Source organism: Micromys minutus, assembly GCF_963924665.1.
Source record: "Micromys minutus genome assembly, chromosome: 9".
Taxonomy (NCBI): Eukaryota; Metazoa; Chordata; class Mammalia; order Rodentia; family Muridae; genus Micromys; species Micromys minutus.
In genome coordinates, this window is record NC_137978.1 from 32,370,975 (window position 1) to 32,386,479 (window position 15,505).

Below are 15,505 nucleotides of genomic sequence, written 5' to 3' on the forward strand. Positions count from 1 at the left end.
GATACATGTACAGACCTTAAAAAAAACATTTTTGGCAATAAAACTATATGAAACCATAATTTTGGTCAGTACTTGATTTTTTTAAAGGTTTGATAGTATGCATTGAAATCTTACTAGTTATCATAAGCATAAAGTACATGTAAAACAAGATGTAACTTGGAAATAGTCAAAGTTTTCTTGTTGTGTTGAGATAGACATAATGATTTTTTAAATTCCAAAATTTGCCACAGGGCTATTGTCTTAGCTCTTGAGTTATTATGATTTAAGGTCTAGGTGTACCCCACTCTGAGAGGGTGCTATACACTTATTGTTGTTGTTTTTTTTTTTCTATGGACTGAGGCTTCCACTTTTTGGCCTTTCTTTCTTTCTTTCTTCCTTTCTTCTTTCTTTCTTTTTTTTTTTAGCTTCGAGAATCGAGAATGAGACTTAATGAAATTACAAAACTTCTGTAAGGCTGAGGACACTTGGAAAACAAAATGGCAGCCAACAGATTGGAAAAAGATATTTACCAAATCCATATCTGATAGAGGTCTAATATCCAATATATACAAAAAACTCAAGAATTTAGACTCCAGAGAATCAACAATACTATTAAAAATGGGGTACAGAGATAAACAAAGAATTCTCAAATGAGAATATTGAATGGGCTGAGAAGCTCTAAGAAAGTGCTCGACATCCCTAGTGATCAGGAAATGCAAATCAAAACAACCCTGAGATTCCACCTCACACCAGTCAGAATGGCCAAGTTAAAAACTCAGATGCCAGCAGATGCTGAGGAAAGAGGAACACTTCTCCACTGTTGGTGGGGTTGTAAGCTGTATAACAACTCTGGAAATCAGTCTGGTGGTTCCTCAGAAATTGGACATAGTCCTATCTGAAGACTCAGTTATTCCACTTCTGGACATATACCCCAGAGACGCTCCAACATATAATAAAGACACATGCTCCACCACGTTCATAGCAGCCTTATTTATAATAGCCAGAAGCTGGAAAGAACCCAGATGCCCTTCAGTAGATGAATGGATACAAAAATTGTGATATATTTACACTGTGAAGTACTACTCAGCTATTAGAACAATGACTTTATGAAATTCTTAAGAAATGGATGCATCTAGATAATATCATCCTGAGTGAGATAACCCAGTCACAAAAGAACAGACATAATATGCAGTCACTGATAATTGGATACTAACCCCAGAAAGCTCTGAATACCCAAGAAAAAAAGTCACAGATCATATGAAGCTCAAAAAAAAAAAAAAAAAAAAAAAAAAAAAAAAAAGGTAGAGCCAACTTAATTTAGGGATGTCATCTCATGCCCAAGCTCTAGTAGATAGTCCTACATCCATGCATATGTGTTTGTGTGTGTGTGTGTGTGTGTGTGTGTTCCAAGATCTAGGGATCACTGTGGAAGAGAGTCAGAAAAAATATAAGAGCCAGAGGCATATGAACAATGTGTAAGAGTGTTTTTCTTCATATGGCAGGGCCATTGCACACATGAACTCGCAGTGTCTGTGAGTTCTTGCACACGAGGTGAACACAATTAATCCATCCAGAATATCAGCATGAATGTGGAGGGAGGCTGTGAAGTTCCACCATCTGAGAACTTGTCAACTGATGACTAGTGTGAGACGGAGAGTCTGTGTCCCTCCAGGAGTGTGGCACTGATTGGCCGCCCGTGGTCTAGCTCTGTATCTATTTCATAGTGGCAGCACTAAGGTCTCATTGTATCTGGGAGGGGGAAGTTGTGGAGTGTGGGAGGGACTGGAGAGAAGGGAGTCAAGGATAGATGTGATCAAACACATTAAGTGCATGCCCGAAGTTCTCAACAGTAAAATGATACATAAAACCTTTGAATGTACTGAAACAGAATGGATATTAATAACAGTTCATTTTTTAAAAATCAACTTTAAGGGCAATGTCTAGAGGGTGCTATCAATTGTGTCAATGGATACAAACACGCATATTCAGAATAGAGTTTCGATCATGTAGCCATTTAGCAAACATCAGTTGTAAATTTCCTCTAGGTCTCGTGACCTCCCAGCCATGAGCTTTTGTCCATGTTTTTGACACCATGCATGCATTCTCTTGGTAGAACAGGCCTTAGATCTAATCATAATTTGAACCATTAACCTAGCAATGTTATTATGCACCACTGCATAAGGCTACAGTGTTGTTTTTAACAAAATCTGGAATGTTTGATCTTACCAGTGAAGACTTGGAGCCAGATGCTTGGTTGAAAGCCTGCCACCCCAGAGAGGTAGAGAAAGCTCTTAGCTGACTTCCTTCACAGTTGACTTCCCAAAAGTAAGTTCTTCTTACCCATGCTGTCTCAAAAACCCTTTCACATTGAATGGTCTCCCTGCTACTTCCTCTTTATCTCTCTATGCATTCCCTAGACTTCCTCTTACTTTTTCTGTCCCCCCTCCAGTGTTGCCTGGTTGCTACCTCTTGACCTATGGTTGCCTTTATTTTATCTTGTTTGCAATAAACAGAAAGATCTTGAATTAAGAGTACAAGGGTTGACTACACCACAATTAGAAACAGTTTTTTTTTCCCAGCAAATAACACAATTCAGGGTTCACAGTGTGGTCAAATATCATGCTACGCTATATATTACCTTGTTAGTCAGTAGTATAACACACAAGACCCACGTCTAGGTTGAGAGTTCTGCCTCTTCAAGATGTGGGACAAGATCAGTTCCATATAATTTCACCCGGGAGTCAAGTCTGAGTGCTGACAGAGGCAGACAAATGTTTTAGCATCTCTGTCCCTTTTAATACAGAACTTGGTGGCCTTCTTACTTTCCCCTACTGTGTGGCATTCCTGAGAGTTGTTATAATTTGTTTTCTTGTCATACCATCATGTGTACACACTATCGTCCTCTGGACTAAATGTTCCACTGGCCAACCCACTGCCGAAGATACTTCAGTGAGAAGAGCTTGCTGTAGCCCACAATGACAGTGCTACCAGGCATGGCTCTGAAGCAGATGTGCGTCCACACCCACAGTCCACACACCACCGGAGCTCAGCCAGAAAGAAGGGATTATTTAAGATATAACAATTAGCAGATTCCAAGGTATACCTACAAAATGACCCCGGAGAATTGTTGTCTCAGGGTAAATGACTAACATTCCTTTAGCCTGTCCTGTGAAAAGTGTGAATGCAGCCTGTATACCTCTCCAACCTGCTTAGTGTGAGTGAGAGGGACCACAAGCTTTAGTTACAACTTCCTCTTACCAATCACGGTCTGAGTTCTTTAGCTGTACTAGGTAGGAACAATGGGCAGGTTTAAAAAAGAAGACACTCCTCTATCGTTTGTCCTTAGCAGATCCGTAATCTTCAACCTTTGATAGCAGCAAGCAGTATGAGCAAGCCACAGCCAGGGGGTGGTAGCATTCTCTGGTGTTAGAGTCCTAGGGCAGGCCTCATGTGCTCGGACCCTCAGCATCACAATGATAAGTCCTAGGATGATAGGATTCTCAGTCCTCGACAGTGGCTGGTGTCAGACTCTTCGGCTTAGAGTATCTAAATCCTTTCGCCCTCCAGGCCGTTGTCACAGCCGGCACCATAGATGCAGTTTCTACTGCCATTGCTGCTTTCACTGCTGTTCCTGCTGTATCTGTCACTGCGGCCTCTCTGCTCCCATCTCTCCTCCTCTGTCACCCCCACAGCTCTGCCACTGCCATGGTCTAGGTCGCTGGCTACCTCAGCTCTGCCATTTGTTCAGCTTTGCTGCTTCTGCCCCTCAGCTGCTTTCTTCACATGAGCTTCTCCCCCTACTAATAGCATAAATACATAAGAAAGGACCACCGGAGAGAAGCTGTCCACTAGGCCTAATGTTACAATAGCACCCAGTAGGGGCAGAACAGGAGGGTGTCTCTTAGACAGTTAAAAATGGGAGCTGAATACTCTGCTGATATAGACACTTCAGGTGTGCTTAGGAGATACTACCTAAAATATTAATCGCCCTGTGGAGTACAAACTGTCTTAGGAGTGCGGGAGAACCTGCTTGGCCCATGAAACGCAAAGGTCAGTGTATCCAGCAAAGGCTCCTAAAATACAAAGAAGGGAAATTACTAAAGCAAAACCAGCTTTATCAAATACCTGACAATGGCCGTTAAAGCTTAGCATCCTGTAGAACTCCCTCTCTCTCCCTCCCTCTCCCCCTCCCTCTCTGTGTGTGTGTGCCCCCAATCTGTCTGTCTGCCTGCCTATCTATCTATCTATCTATCTATCCATCCATCCATTTATCCATCCATCTATCCATTTATCTATCCATCTATCCATCCATCTATGCATCCATCCATACATCCATCCACCCATCTATATATCTACTTATTCTCAACTTGATTTAAGATGGGGTCATCTGGGATGACAGAATCTCAATTAAGAAAATTCCATTGTAAGATTGACCTGTAGGCAGGTAGTAGACTGAGACAGAAACTGGTGGGGAGGTCACATGAATGTGACAGAGAAAAGAGCCGAAAGACAGAAGGATAGGTGACTCCCCAGCAGACAGGTGGAGAGAGAGTCAGGTGGGCTGATAGAAGCAGGAAGCAGGAAGCAGGAAGTCGGACCGGACACAGGAAGATAGGATGGCAGGCAGCAGGCACTTGGACCCCATCATTGTCCTCAGTAGCACTATTGGAGCTTCCTGAGATGCAGACGGATTCCTTTCTTGGACTTTAACATGAGTTGTTCAGTAGGGATGGGGACTCTGGTGAGACTTGGCAGCAGCTCAAATGAAGTGGAGTCATGGCCCCAGCCACATTCAGCACATTCATGGCAAGTTGCTTCCCATTACAGATCCTGAGTAAGGAAGAAAATAAAACAAAACAACAAAAATGGTCTCATCTTATGTGCAGAGCTGGGTAGGGATTCTTCCCTCCCAAGATTGCTTTTCTATCATCCACACATGGACGATCCAGGAGATACTGGCTGTGGTGTCATAACCTCCAACGTGAAATTGTTCATCTCAACACACAAGTCCTCATCAAGTAAGCAGTCTGTGACCCCCATTTTGCTCCTACGCAGAGTCTCAGGCCTCAGCTCCACCCACTCACTCTGGACAAAGAAGGATGTTCAGGCACTTTAAGGACCTCTTTCCTCTGAGTTTCTCCATTGATCCTTTATTCCAAAGCTGAACCTTCCTCATCTTGACCTGTCCTATGAAAATGGTTTTGAGACAGGGACAAGAGTTATGTACCTTCCAATTCCCCTCTAAGCTCCTAACCTCAGTATGGATGTTTTCTTTAGTTCAGGATTATGAGGGTTTAAGAGTGATTCGGGATGATGTCTCACATCATCTGGAAAAGGTCCAGTTCTTCCCTATGGCCTCTGGCCAATGTAGGCTTTGCTTGAGATTTGAGATGGGTTTCAAACATCACTGTTTAACTTCTGTCACGGATAACCATCCCCCAGGCTTCCCAACATCCCAGCATCACCCTCCACCAATACTTGTCCCCAGTAAATACTCAGGATAAATGTATCCTAAATCTCTGAGGGAAACAAGAGAAACTGGATATTTCATCTGGGCTGAACCTCCTGAAAGAGATGATATAAAGAAAGAATTTCTCAAAAGTCTGTATTCATGAGCAGTCTGACAGGCAGAGCTGGCTCTGCGGCCATCAGAGATCAGCTCGTAGGAGTTTTGGTGAAAGGAATTCATCATATGGAATTCCTTACACTGTTCAGGTCAGGAGCAGCCTGGAGATAAGACTGGGAATTCCTGAGGGGGAGGATACACAACAGATTGTTGTTTGAGGAGTGAGGACTGGAGAGACTGGCTCTAATATTTCCCTGTATTGTGGGATAAGCAATGTTGAAGCTCTCATCCATTCTGCAGTAAGTCTGTGAACCCCAGACCCTTTAAGTGTGACACACTGAGCCAAGTATCTTCCTTCCCATTGGTTGGGGTGTAGTGTTAGGACAGGGTTGCATCTGGGTTTTAGTTAGAGCTTGCCTGGGGTCAGTTTTTTTTTTCTTTATTTTGGGGAGATGAACATCCTATATGCCCCTTCCATGTTTCTCTGATAAGGCCCCTCAGTTGGTAAAGACTTATTTATATTTCTGCATGTGCGGGGCAGTCATTGCCCTGTCCAATTGCTCACTGCCCTGGTAACAGAAGGGACACACTTTATAGTGGTGCCCAGGATCGTCAAGGAGACATGGTGAAAGATCTCGAAGATCTGCTCCCATTGTCCTGTATTGGGAGGGCAACATGTTTTTCTCATGCCCCCCCAGAGGTCCCGTGCAAATTACACTAGATTCCTCCATCCCCACGTACGCAGCCCGGTGCACCTCCTATCAAATGTGAAGATATGTTCATACTGTGATGCCTAGTTCTCGGAAAATCCATTACTAAGTCGAATACAGTTCTACATATTTGGGGAACTGATTGTGACCTTTAAGGATAAAGTCCTAGAGGCCCTCCTCAAGCCTCGGGAAAAAAACAAATCAGACTTGAAAAAGTGGCAACCTCCAAAACACGAGCATAAAACATGTTCAGGAGGTGAAATGCAACGGGCCTGTGTAAGTATTCCCAAATAGGGCCATACTCGATTCTAATCCTCTTTGTGAGAATTTATCAAAGTCTGCTAAAAAATAGGCAATCGACAGGTCAGAAATGAATGTTATGGTGGAAAGCTGTTTTATTGTGGGTTTGCCTCTGTGTACCTGGAGTCCATTTCTCAGCATGGACACTTCCATCTTCACAGCAGCCCTCAGCCATGGCACCGAGCAGGACTGAGTGACTTTCTTGGATATCTATCCTGCCACGGAAGCCACCATTGATCAGCCTTCAGTTCTTTCTCTAACTCCTCCAGTAGGGACCCCGTTCTCAGTCCGATGGCTGGCTGTGAGCATCTGTCTCTGTATTTGTCAGGCTCTGGCAGAGCCTCTTAGGAGACAGCTATTTCAGGCTCCTGTCGGCATGCACCTTTTCTTTTGTCTTTATAAACAGCTCTCTTTATTGGGTGGAGATACACAAGGACTATATAAATCTTGGGGAGTGGGTAGGGGTTTTCTGAGTGAGTGTATACATTTGCTGGGCTGCGGTGCTAGACTGCTTCATTTACACAGAGTAATTTCAAGTACTGCAGGACATGTCCTTATAGGGAGAGAGGTAGTTTAAACTGTAATTTAGCTACCAGGCTATTTGACTATCCTAAGGGTGACAGAGGTAGGGGGGCATAAGGCTTATGTGCCCTGGGGCACGTGGGCTCAAAGCAGGGATGAAGCAGTTCTGCTGGTCTCAGGACAAGATTTTTGGGGTTTGAACACATCTCTTTGAATCTCACTCTTGATTGGGACTGGCTCCCCCAGTCCCACAGTTGGGGGAAGGAAGCATCTGAGATCCAAACTGATCAGCTGACCCTGGGCTTGTGGAGCACAACGTGGCTCTTGTCTCACATGCCACCTCCTGGAATGTGGAGCTTGCTGCAGGTGTTGGCTCTGGTTATCTCCTCCCCTCAGATAAGATCGGGGTCTTTCAGGATGATGTAGCTGTAGATACTTCTGTAATCTCCAACTGTGCTCTGGCCTCAGCTCATCCTTTTATGCCTGTGTGAGTCTGCAGCGTGGTAGATGGTGGTTACAGTGATGCCTTGTGGTTGAGCTGTGAGAGGATCATGTGCTGGATCTCTGTATTTGCTATCCTGTATAGGAAGTTGCAGACTTCCATTGCAGTCCTGGATCAAGTCAATGATAGGGAGGGCATAGCTTGGGGTGGGGGTCCTGGTGGCAGGGACTCTAGATCCTGGGCAGGAAAACATCTTTTAAGACCCTCTTTCCAAATTTCCATCCCATATGTTAATCCTTAATACTTTAGTCAACCAATATTTACAGTGCTCTGGACTGCCTAAGAATCTCTAGTGAACTCAGTGTATGGTGTCCTCTGAGAGTCTCCTTGAATCAAAATCTGTGATACGAACTTGGAATACTGGGCCCCATGGCATCTTCAAAGGAAGTCAGTGGGAGCCACACCCACCAGGAGGAGCTTGTAGCTGATGGTGTCAACCAGAAGCCACCTCAAAGACATAAGACAAATATGGCCTTGGGGACCGACCAGTGGAAGTCAGGTGGGAAGTATCTGGGGCTCCCTGGCCTCATCATCCCCAGGATCGTGGTTGTGTCACTTGGGACCCTTTCTCTCTCAGCCTTCTCTGCCTATGAAAGCAGCTCTCTGACAGGCCATAGGAATCTTCGGTCTTCTAGGCTCTGATGGAAGCCCATTAAATGGTTACAGTTGTTAACATTTTGTTCTCTAAAGATGCTTACAATTTGTTAACTACACGTGTTGCATATGGATCTGTTGAATACCTAGATGTGTATTTCTCATTTCCAAGGCAGTCAGGCCAAGAAAATACAGAAACCAGTCGATCTCTGAGGAATCCCCAGAGAGAAGAACAGTGGACTGATGGCAAAGTGATTTTTCTAGATCCTGGAGCTGGTGGTCTTTGAGGGCCGCAGCACAGAACCAGGAAGCTGGGGTGGCAGGTTGCTTACTGGTTTGGGTTTTCCTAGGAAACGGCTGGCCACCAAGGGTCACATTTAAGCACCTTCATAGGCAACAGTCCCTCTGGTGGTCAGGTTTCAACTGCTTCAGCAGCTGTCTTGAAAGTCAGGAGGATTAAGCTTTGCTCAAGAACTTCTATTTTTTGGTTCCCAGTATTTCCAAAATGAAATGCTAACAGGAGCAGCCAGGCAGCTCTACACTGCTGGGTACTTGTTCTCTGTCCGTAGGGTTAGATCTGCTCTTGGCTCCACAGGCTTTGATGAAGGGGTGTCAAGGGCCGTGACTTTGCTGGTTGCATTCTGGCTGCATAGGCTGTGTACACTCTGGGAGTGACATGTTGGAAAGACCACAAGGCTGGGTGAGCATCACACAACAGCGGCAGTTCTGAGGTAGTCTATTATGACAGGAAGCATGGCAGTGTCAGGCATGGTGCTAGAGGTGCTGAGGGTTTTACAGGGTGTTCCAAAGGCTCAGCATGCACTTCTTGGCATCCATTGTGTGGGTTTGGTGCCTGTATATGGGATGGATCTCCAGGTGGGGCAGTTGCTGGATGTCCTTTTCTTCAATTTCTGCTCCACACTTAGTCTGTATTGCCTCCTGTGAGTATTTTGTTTCCCCTTCTGAGTAGGACTGAAGCTTTGGTCTTCCTTCTTCTTGAGTTTCATGTGGTCTTTGAATTGTATTCCAAGCTTTTGGGCTAATATCCACTTATCAGTGAGTGCATACCATGGGTGTTCATTTAAATTGGTTCACCTCACTCAGGATGATGTATGTACCACAATTTCTGTATTTATTCCTCTGTTCTTTCCAGCTTCTGGCTGTTATAAAAAAGGTTGCTATAAACAGTGGAGCATGTGTTCTTGTTACACGCTGGAGCATGTTTTGGGTATATGCCCAGGAGTGGTATAGCTGGGTCCTCAGGTAGTACTATGTCCAATTTTCTGAGGAACTACAAGACTGATTTTCAGAGTTGTCATGCCATCTTGCAATCCCACCAACAGTGAAGGATTGTTCCTCTTTTTCCACATCCTCACCAGCATCTGCTGTCACCTGAGTTTTTGATCTTAGCCATCCTCACTGGTGTGAGGTGGAATCTCAGGGTCATTTTGATTTGCATTTCCCTAATGACTAAGGATTTTGAACAAGCCATTCAGTATTCCTCAGTTGAGAATTCTTTATTTAGCTCTGTACCACATTAAAAAAAATAAGGTTAATTGATTCTCTGGAATCTAACTTGTTGAGCTCTTTGTATATATTGGATATTAGCCCTCTATCAGATGTAAAATTGTTAAAGATCTTTTCCCAATCTGTTGGTTGCCATTTTGTCCCATTGAAAGCATCCTTTGGCTTGTAGAAGCTTTGAAATTTTATGAGGTCCCATTTGTCAATTCTTGATCTTAGAGCATAAGCCATTGGTGTTCTGTTCAGGAAAACTTCCCCTGTGTTCGATACTCTTCCCCACCTTCTGTACTATTAGTTTCAGTGTATCTGGTTTTACACAGAGTTCCAGGTAACCGTCCACATGTCAGAATATAAGTTAAAATAAATGGGTTATCTTAGGTTATGATTCTAGTCAGAGAAGAGCCTAGCTATATGACCAGGCATTTATAAATATATTTTGAGCCTGAGTCTTATTTCTGGGAGCATGGCGTTAAGAGATAGAACCAGGCCCTAACTTTTATGCTGTAACAGAAAATAGGTCCCTGAAATAGAAATTTGATTGGGTTATTGTTATCACTAGTCTTAACTTTATTGAATAATTGTATTGTGAAAAGAGCCATGAGTGGTAACAGCTAGTACATAACTACCTTAAGGTATTATTCAGTAAACATAAAAAAAACTTGAAATAAACTATCTAGCAAAACACCAGACATAAGAAGCTTTCTTTCCAGTTGCTGGTCAGGGTTGTCCAAAAGAACCTCCAAATCTTATAGACCCTTGATGTTGGCCTTGGTCTAATCCCCATCCCACCTCCAAAAGAGGTTGAAAATAAGTTTCTATTGATAAAGATACCATACACTTTGGGCCCAGGGCCTAGAGTATCTGAGCTGGATCTGACCTGAAAACTTCCTCCTCCCTGAGGACTAGCTTTCACAATACTAGAAAGTGCCAGGCCAGTTTCCAAAAGAGGAAGGCAATAATTTTACCCAGCTGTGATGCCTACAGACCACAATGACCACTAGAGTGCAGCAGTGGCATGCACACCTTGATGGTAATCAACAGCTCTCTAATTGGATTTGAGACCTACTCAACAAGAGTGAAATCATGCCTTACACCATATTGGAAACCTAGCCAACTACCCAGGGCTAATAAAGTCATGATGGCTCTTGGAGGAGCACTTATTATTATTAAACCAATATAGCTCCCAACTACATTCTAAGTATTTATCTTTATACCCACATATAAGTGTAGTTTGCATCCTCCTTCAAGAAAGCTTCACTTTGTAAGTAAGGTTAATTATGTTATAATCTCAAAAATTATAATAAGAAAATGCAAAAATAGTGTATCACTAGTCATGGAGACCATTATCAAAAACTACAACTGATCCAATGCAGAGTTAGTAATTAAGCCTGGTACCAAGTAATACATGTCTAACACAGTTTCTGCACCTTAAGTGTAGGATTATTGTGGGGAAGGGTGTAGAAAGAATATAAGAGCCAGAGTATCATGAAGTTTATAGTGATATTGTGTCTTTTAGAAATGTCAGAGAAGCTACATCTATGAAGTCTTATTTGCATGAAGTACTTAAACAAGAACGGAATAAAGATGATCGATCAATAGACATTATAACATAGAAAGGAGATATCTTCTCTAGGAAAGAGCACATCACTTGGTCATTCAATACCAAATAGCCTTAAAAACATATCAGGAACATTATACAGAACAAGCAAGTTATATTTATATAAATAGGAATATATATGTATAGATAGATAGATAGATAGATAGATATTTATGAATTCAAAAGAATAAGGAAGGTACATGGGAGAGACTGGGGAGATGGACAATCAATGACTGGCCCAACTGGAGACCCATCCCATGGCCAAGAACCAATCACTGACATTACTAATGATACTCTGTGATGCTTGCAGACAGGAGCTTAGCACAACTGTCCTCTGAGAGGCTCCACCCAGCAGCCAGTGGAAACAGATGCGGAGACCCACAGCCAACATTAGACACAGCTTGTTGAGTCTTGTAGAAGAGTTAAGGGAAGGACTGAGGGATCTGAAGAGGACAGAAACTCCATAGGAAGATTAACAGAGTCAACTAACCTGGATCCTTGGGGGCTCTCAGAGACTGAACCACCAACTAAAGAGCATAAAAGGGCTGGGCATAGGGCCCCCCTGCACATATGTAGCAGATGTACAGCTCGGTCTTCATGCAGGTCCTCCTACCCCATAACTGGAGCAGGGGATGTCCCTAAACCTGTTGTCTGCTTGTGGATCCCATTCCCCTAACCTGTCTGCCTTGTCTGGCCTCAGTGGAAGATTCCCCTAGACCTGCAATGACTTGATGTGCCAGAGTAGAGGGATAACCAGTGGGTGTTCTTCTCAGAGGAGAAGGGGAGGGTGGAATGGGTAGAGGAGCTGTGTTAGGGGATACTGGGGAACTGATATTGGGATGCAAATTGAATAAATAAACTAACAAGAATAAAAGACACAGAAATAAACCTACACTCTTCGCAGTGGAAAATATGGAACCTGAAGTGTCATTTAGCCAGACAGGACTCTTAGTGGAGGGATAAGAACAGCAATATACCCAAAACACCTTCCCAAAATGTGTCTTACCTACAAGATGTTTAGCGCAAAACTGGAGCAGAGACAGAGAGAGAATGGCAAAGCAATGGCTGGATCACCCAGTTTTCCTTAGCCGAGTTTTTTTTTTAAGCTGCAGCTGACCACAGGCCTCTTGGTCAGATTGGAGACTGTTGCCCTGACTGAAGCTGGGAGAAGGTTTTTAAAGGCAGAAGCCAGAATCACACGAGTACTTCATTCCTGCAGATGTGGACTTCTGCTGGCGTGAGTAATGTCCCATAGCTTTTGCAGGAGGCAATTAAGTTAAGTTCACAGTAGCCGAATAAGCAGCCAGTTAACCATCTCACAAGTTCCACGTTCTTAAGAAGGAGCAAAGGGAGGGTTTAGTGGCCAGCATTCCTGAAATAGTATAGCAGTCAACATCCTGGAATTGTTTTAATAGATTCAAGTTGCCCAGTGTGTGTGTGTGTGTGTGTGTGTGTGTGTGTGTGTGTGTGTGTGTGTGTGTGTGTGTTTGACCTCAGGCCACTAACATGGTTGCTTACATCTAAGCCTGGAGCTATGACACTAACCATGATAGTGGTTGCAGAACTCCACACCTGCTAGAACTATACAAGAGCTACAACACTTGCTGTGTCACAGAGTGCCATCTGCTTCTCAAACTGTTCCCAAGTCTTGCTGACATCACTTGAGGGTTAAAAGCTGCCAAAGAAAGGACCAGAATTGCCCCCAGCATCTCTTTACCACCCCATGACTTCAACCCAGGCAGAGCAAACAAACCCAGTCCCCTGGTGAAAAGGAGCTTATTCAGAGTCCTCTCAGCTCATGCCAAATATGTTGGAGGTGTTGGAGAATTATGTAAGGTGCACCCACATTCCTCACCTGGTTTGTTAAAAGAATGTTTACCATGTAGCCTGAGAAGTTTGCCCTTCAGTGGTGTGTGAACTGTGAATGTGAAGTTGGTCCTCCTCCCTTAAGATCTTTTGTTTTCTTCCAAACCAGTTATCCTGTTTTAGTTTCCTGGATTCTACAGTTGCTCCAAATTAAACACACAAATATAAGGAAGGTTTCAATGCTAGAGTCTTCATAAGAATAAAAACATGTAATATTTGTCTTTCTGGGTTTAGTTAGCTCATACTTTATAATATTTTCATCTCTATTCACTTATCTGTAAATTTCATTTTTTAAAGCTGGATAAACTTTCATTGTATATAGGTCCTATACTTTAGTTATTCACTCATCAGTTAATAGACATTTGGTTGTTTCCGTGTTCTAGCCATTGTGAATAGAACTACAGCACAGCATGGTGATTTGTCCAGGAGCTGGGGCAGAAATGTCCTGGCCACCAAGAGCATATCAGTGTCACTGGAGCAGGAAGTGCTTCTGCTGATTTGTGTTTATGTAACCAGCTTCTAAAGGCCTCAGTGAATGTTTGCAAGGTGAATGAATACATCAATGTGATTAAGAGAGGAGAGACTCAGAGTCCCAAGAGCTCACCATCCCTCTTCTGGATTTTGCTTACTTATGCTGGCTACAACCTGTCCTTGGGTTTTGTGGGGCTTTCCCTGATCTACAGTATTCTTTTATTCTCTTCTGGATTTTAAAAAATGATTCTACATGCTTATGTTTAACAAAATATTAATGAAGACTCACTCACTCACTTTCCCATAATGAACTCTTGCCCTTTTTAACAATAAGACTTGAATACTATGAGTCATACTGCATGGTAGGCTCTGAAAAATCCTCAACTGATAGATTTTGAGGCAAAGTTTTTTCCAGCATAGCATAAAGACTTACTTAAAAGCTATGGAAATTGAAAAAGAAGGATACCATGGGGTCAGCAGGGTTGGTGTGTGGACTGTGTATGTGGAGACACATTTGCTTCAGAGGCATGCATGATAGCATGGTCATGTAGACTACAGCAAGATCTACTCACTAAAATATCTTCAATAGTGTGTTGGCCACCAGTATATTTAGTCCAGAGGACTCCAGTTTGTTCACACGGTGGAATATATTGGTGGTGTGTTAATAAATCACATGAACATGTTATCTAAGCATGGTTTCATTTCCTCATTCTTCAGGGTTTGGTTTTACTAACAACCCTTCCCTGAGCACAGCATTGCTTACAGCATTATAAAATTGTATTAGTTTATGGGGATATCACACTGAGGAGTCACAGATAAAACAATAGGAATATCTTGTTTCTCAGTTTGTACACTAGAAGTCCCAGGCCACTTGATTATGCAGGTGGCTTCTTTTGAAGGTCTGTTATATACCTATCAATGTATTTTGTCAACGGTCATTATCTTAATATACACACCACCTCATATCTTATCTCTAAGTATGTTATGATGCTCAAAACTCCTTTTATGAACATATCATCTTAGTAAGTTAGAATCCACCCTCATCTGTATCTGACTCTGTTGCCTGCCATTGGATCCCTTTCTTGTAGCTGAACTGCCTTGTTGGGCCTTAGTGGGAAAGGATGCACTTAGTCCTTTTGGCACTTGATGTCCCAGGACAAGATGGTACCCAAAGGGAGATTCTCCTTCTCCTGAGAGGAGGCAATGAGGGGAGGGATCTGTGAGGGTGAGAGTGAGAAGAGAGATTGTGGATTGCGACCTCAATAAAAAGTGAATAAATAAATCAATGAAGAAAAAAGTCTACCTTCATGATATAACTTTACTTTGATTACCTCTATAAAGTCTGTGCCTCATGTTAATGTGACATTCTGAGGTATTAAGTGCTATTATTTTTTATCTCAAAAAGCTAACACCACTTTAGTCAAACAAAGAAACAATGGTTATAAGTACAGAATATTCATAAAGCAAAAGATACACCATGTTTTAAGTACTTACAAAGTTACAAAACATTTGCTTCCTTAACATTTTCTGGTTTTTTTTTTTAAGTTCACAACACAAGGATGATCAGATTTATCTTTTTTTTTTTTTTTTTTTTTTTTTTTTTTTTTTTTGAGGGAAAAGGGTGTGTGTGTTTGCCATCAGCTAGAGGCAATCACTGTATGCTCCATTATTCATATGCAAGGCCTGGGTAGCTGGAAGTGCAGTTGTCAGGCATTTTAGTAAACTGGACAGCCATTTGTTTCTGCACGACAAGGCATCTTTACACAGGAGCGATCAGGAGAAAACAGGAAACAGCCAAGCTCTGCACTGCAACATTCCACCTTAACAGCTAACCATCATAACTCAGCTGCTACACAACTGCACCTATTAATAGC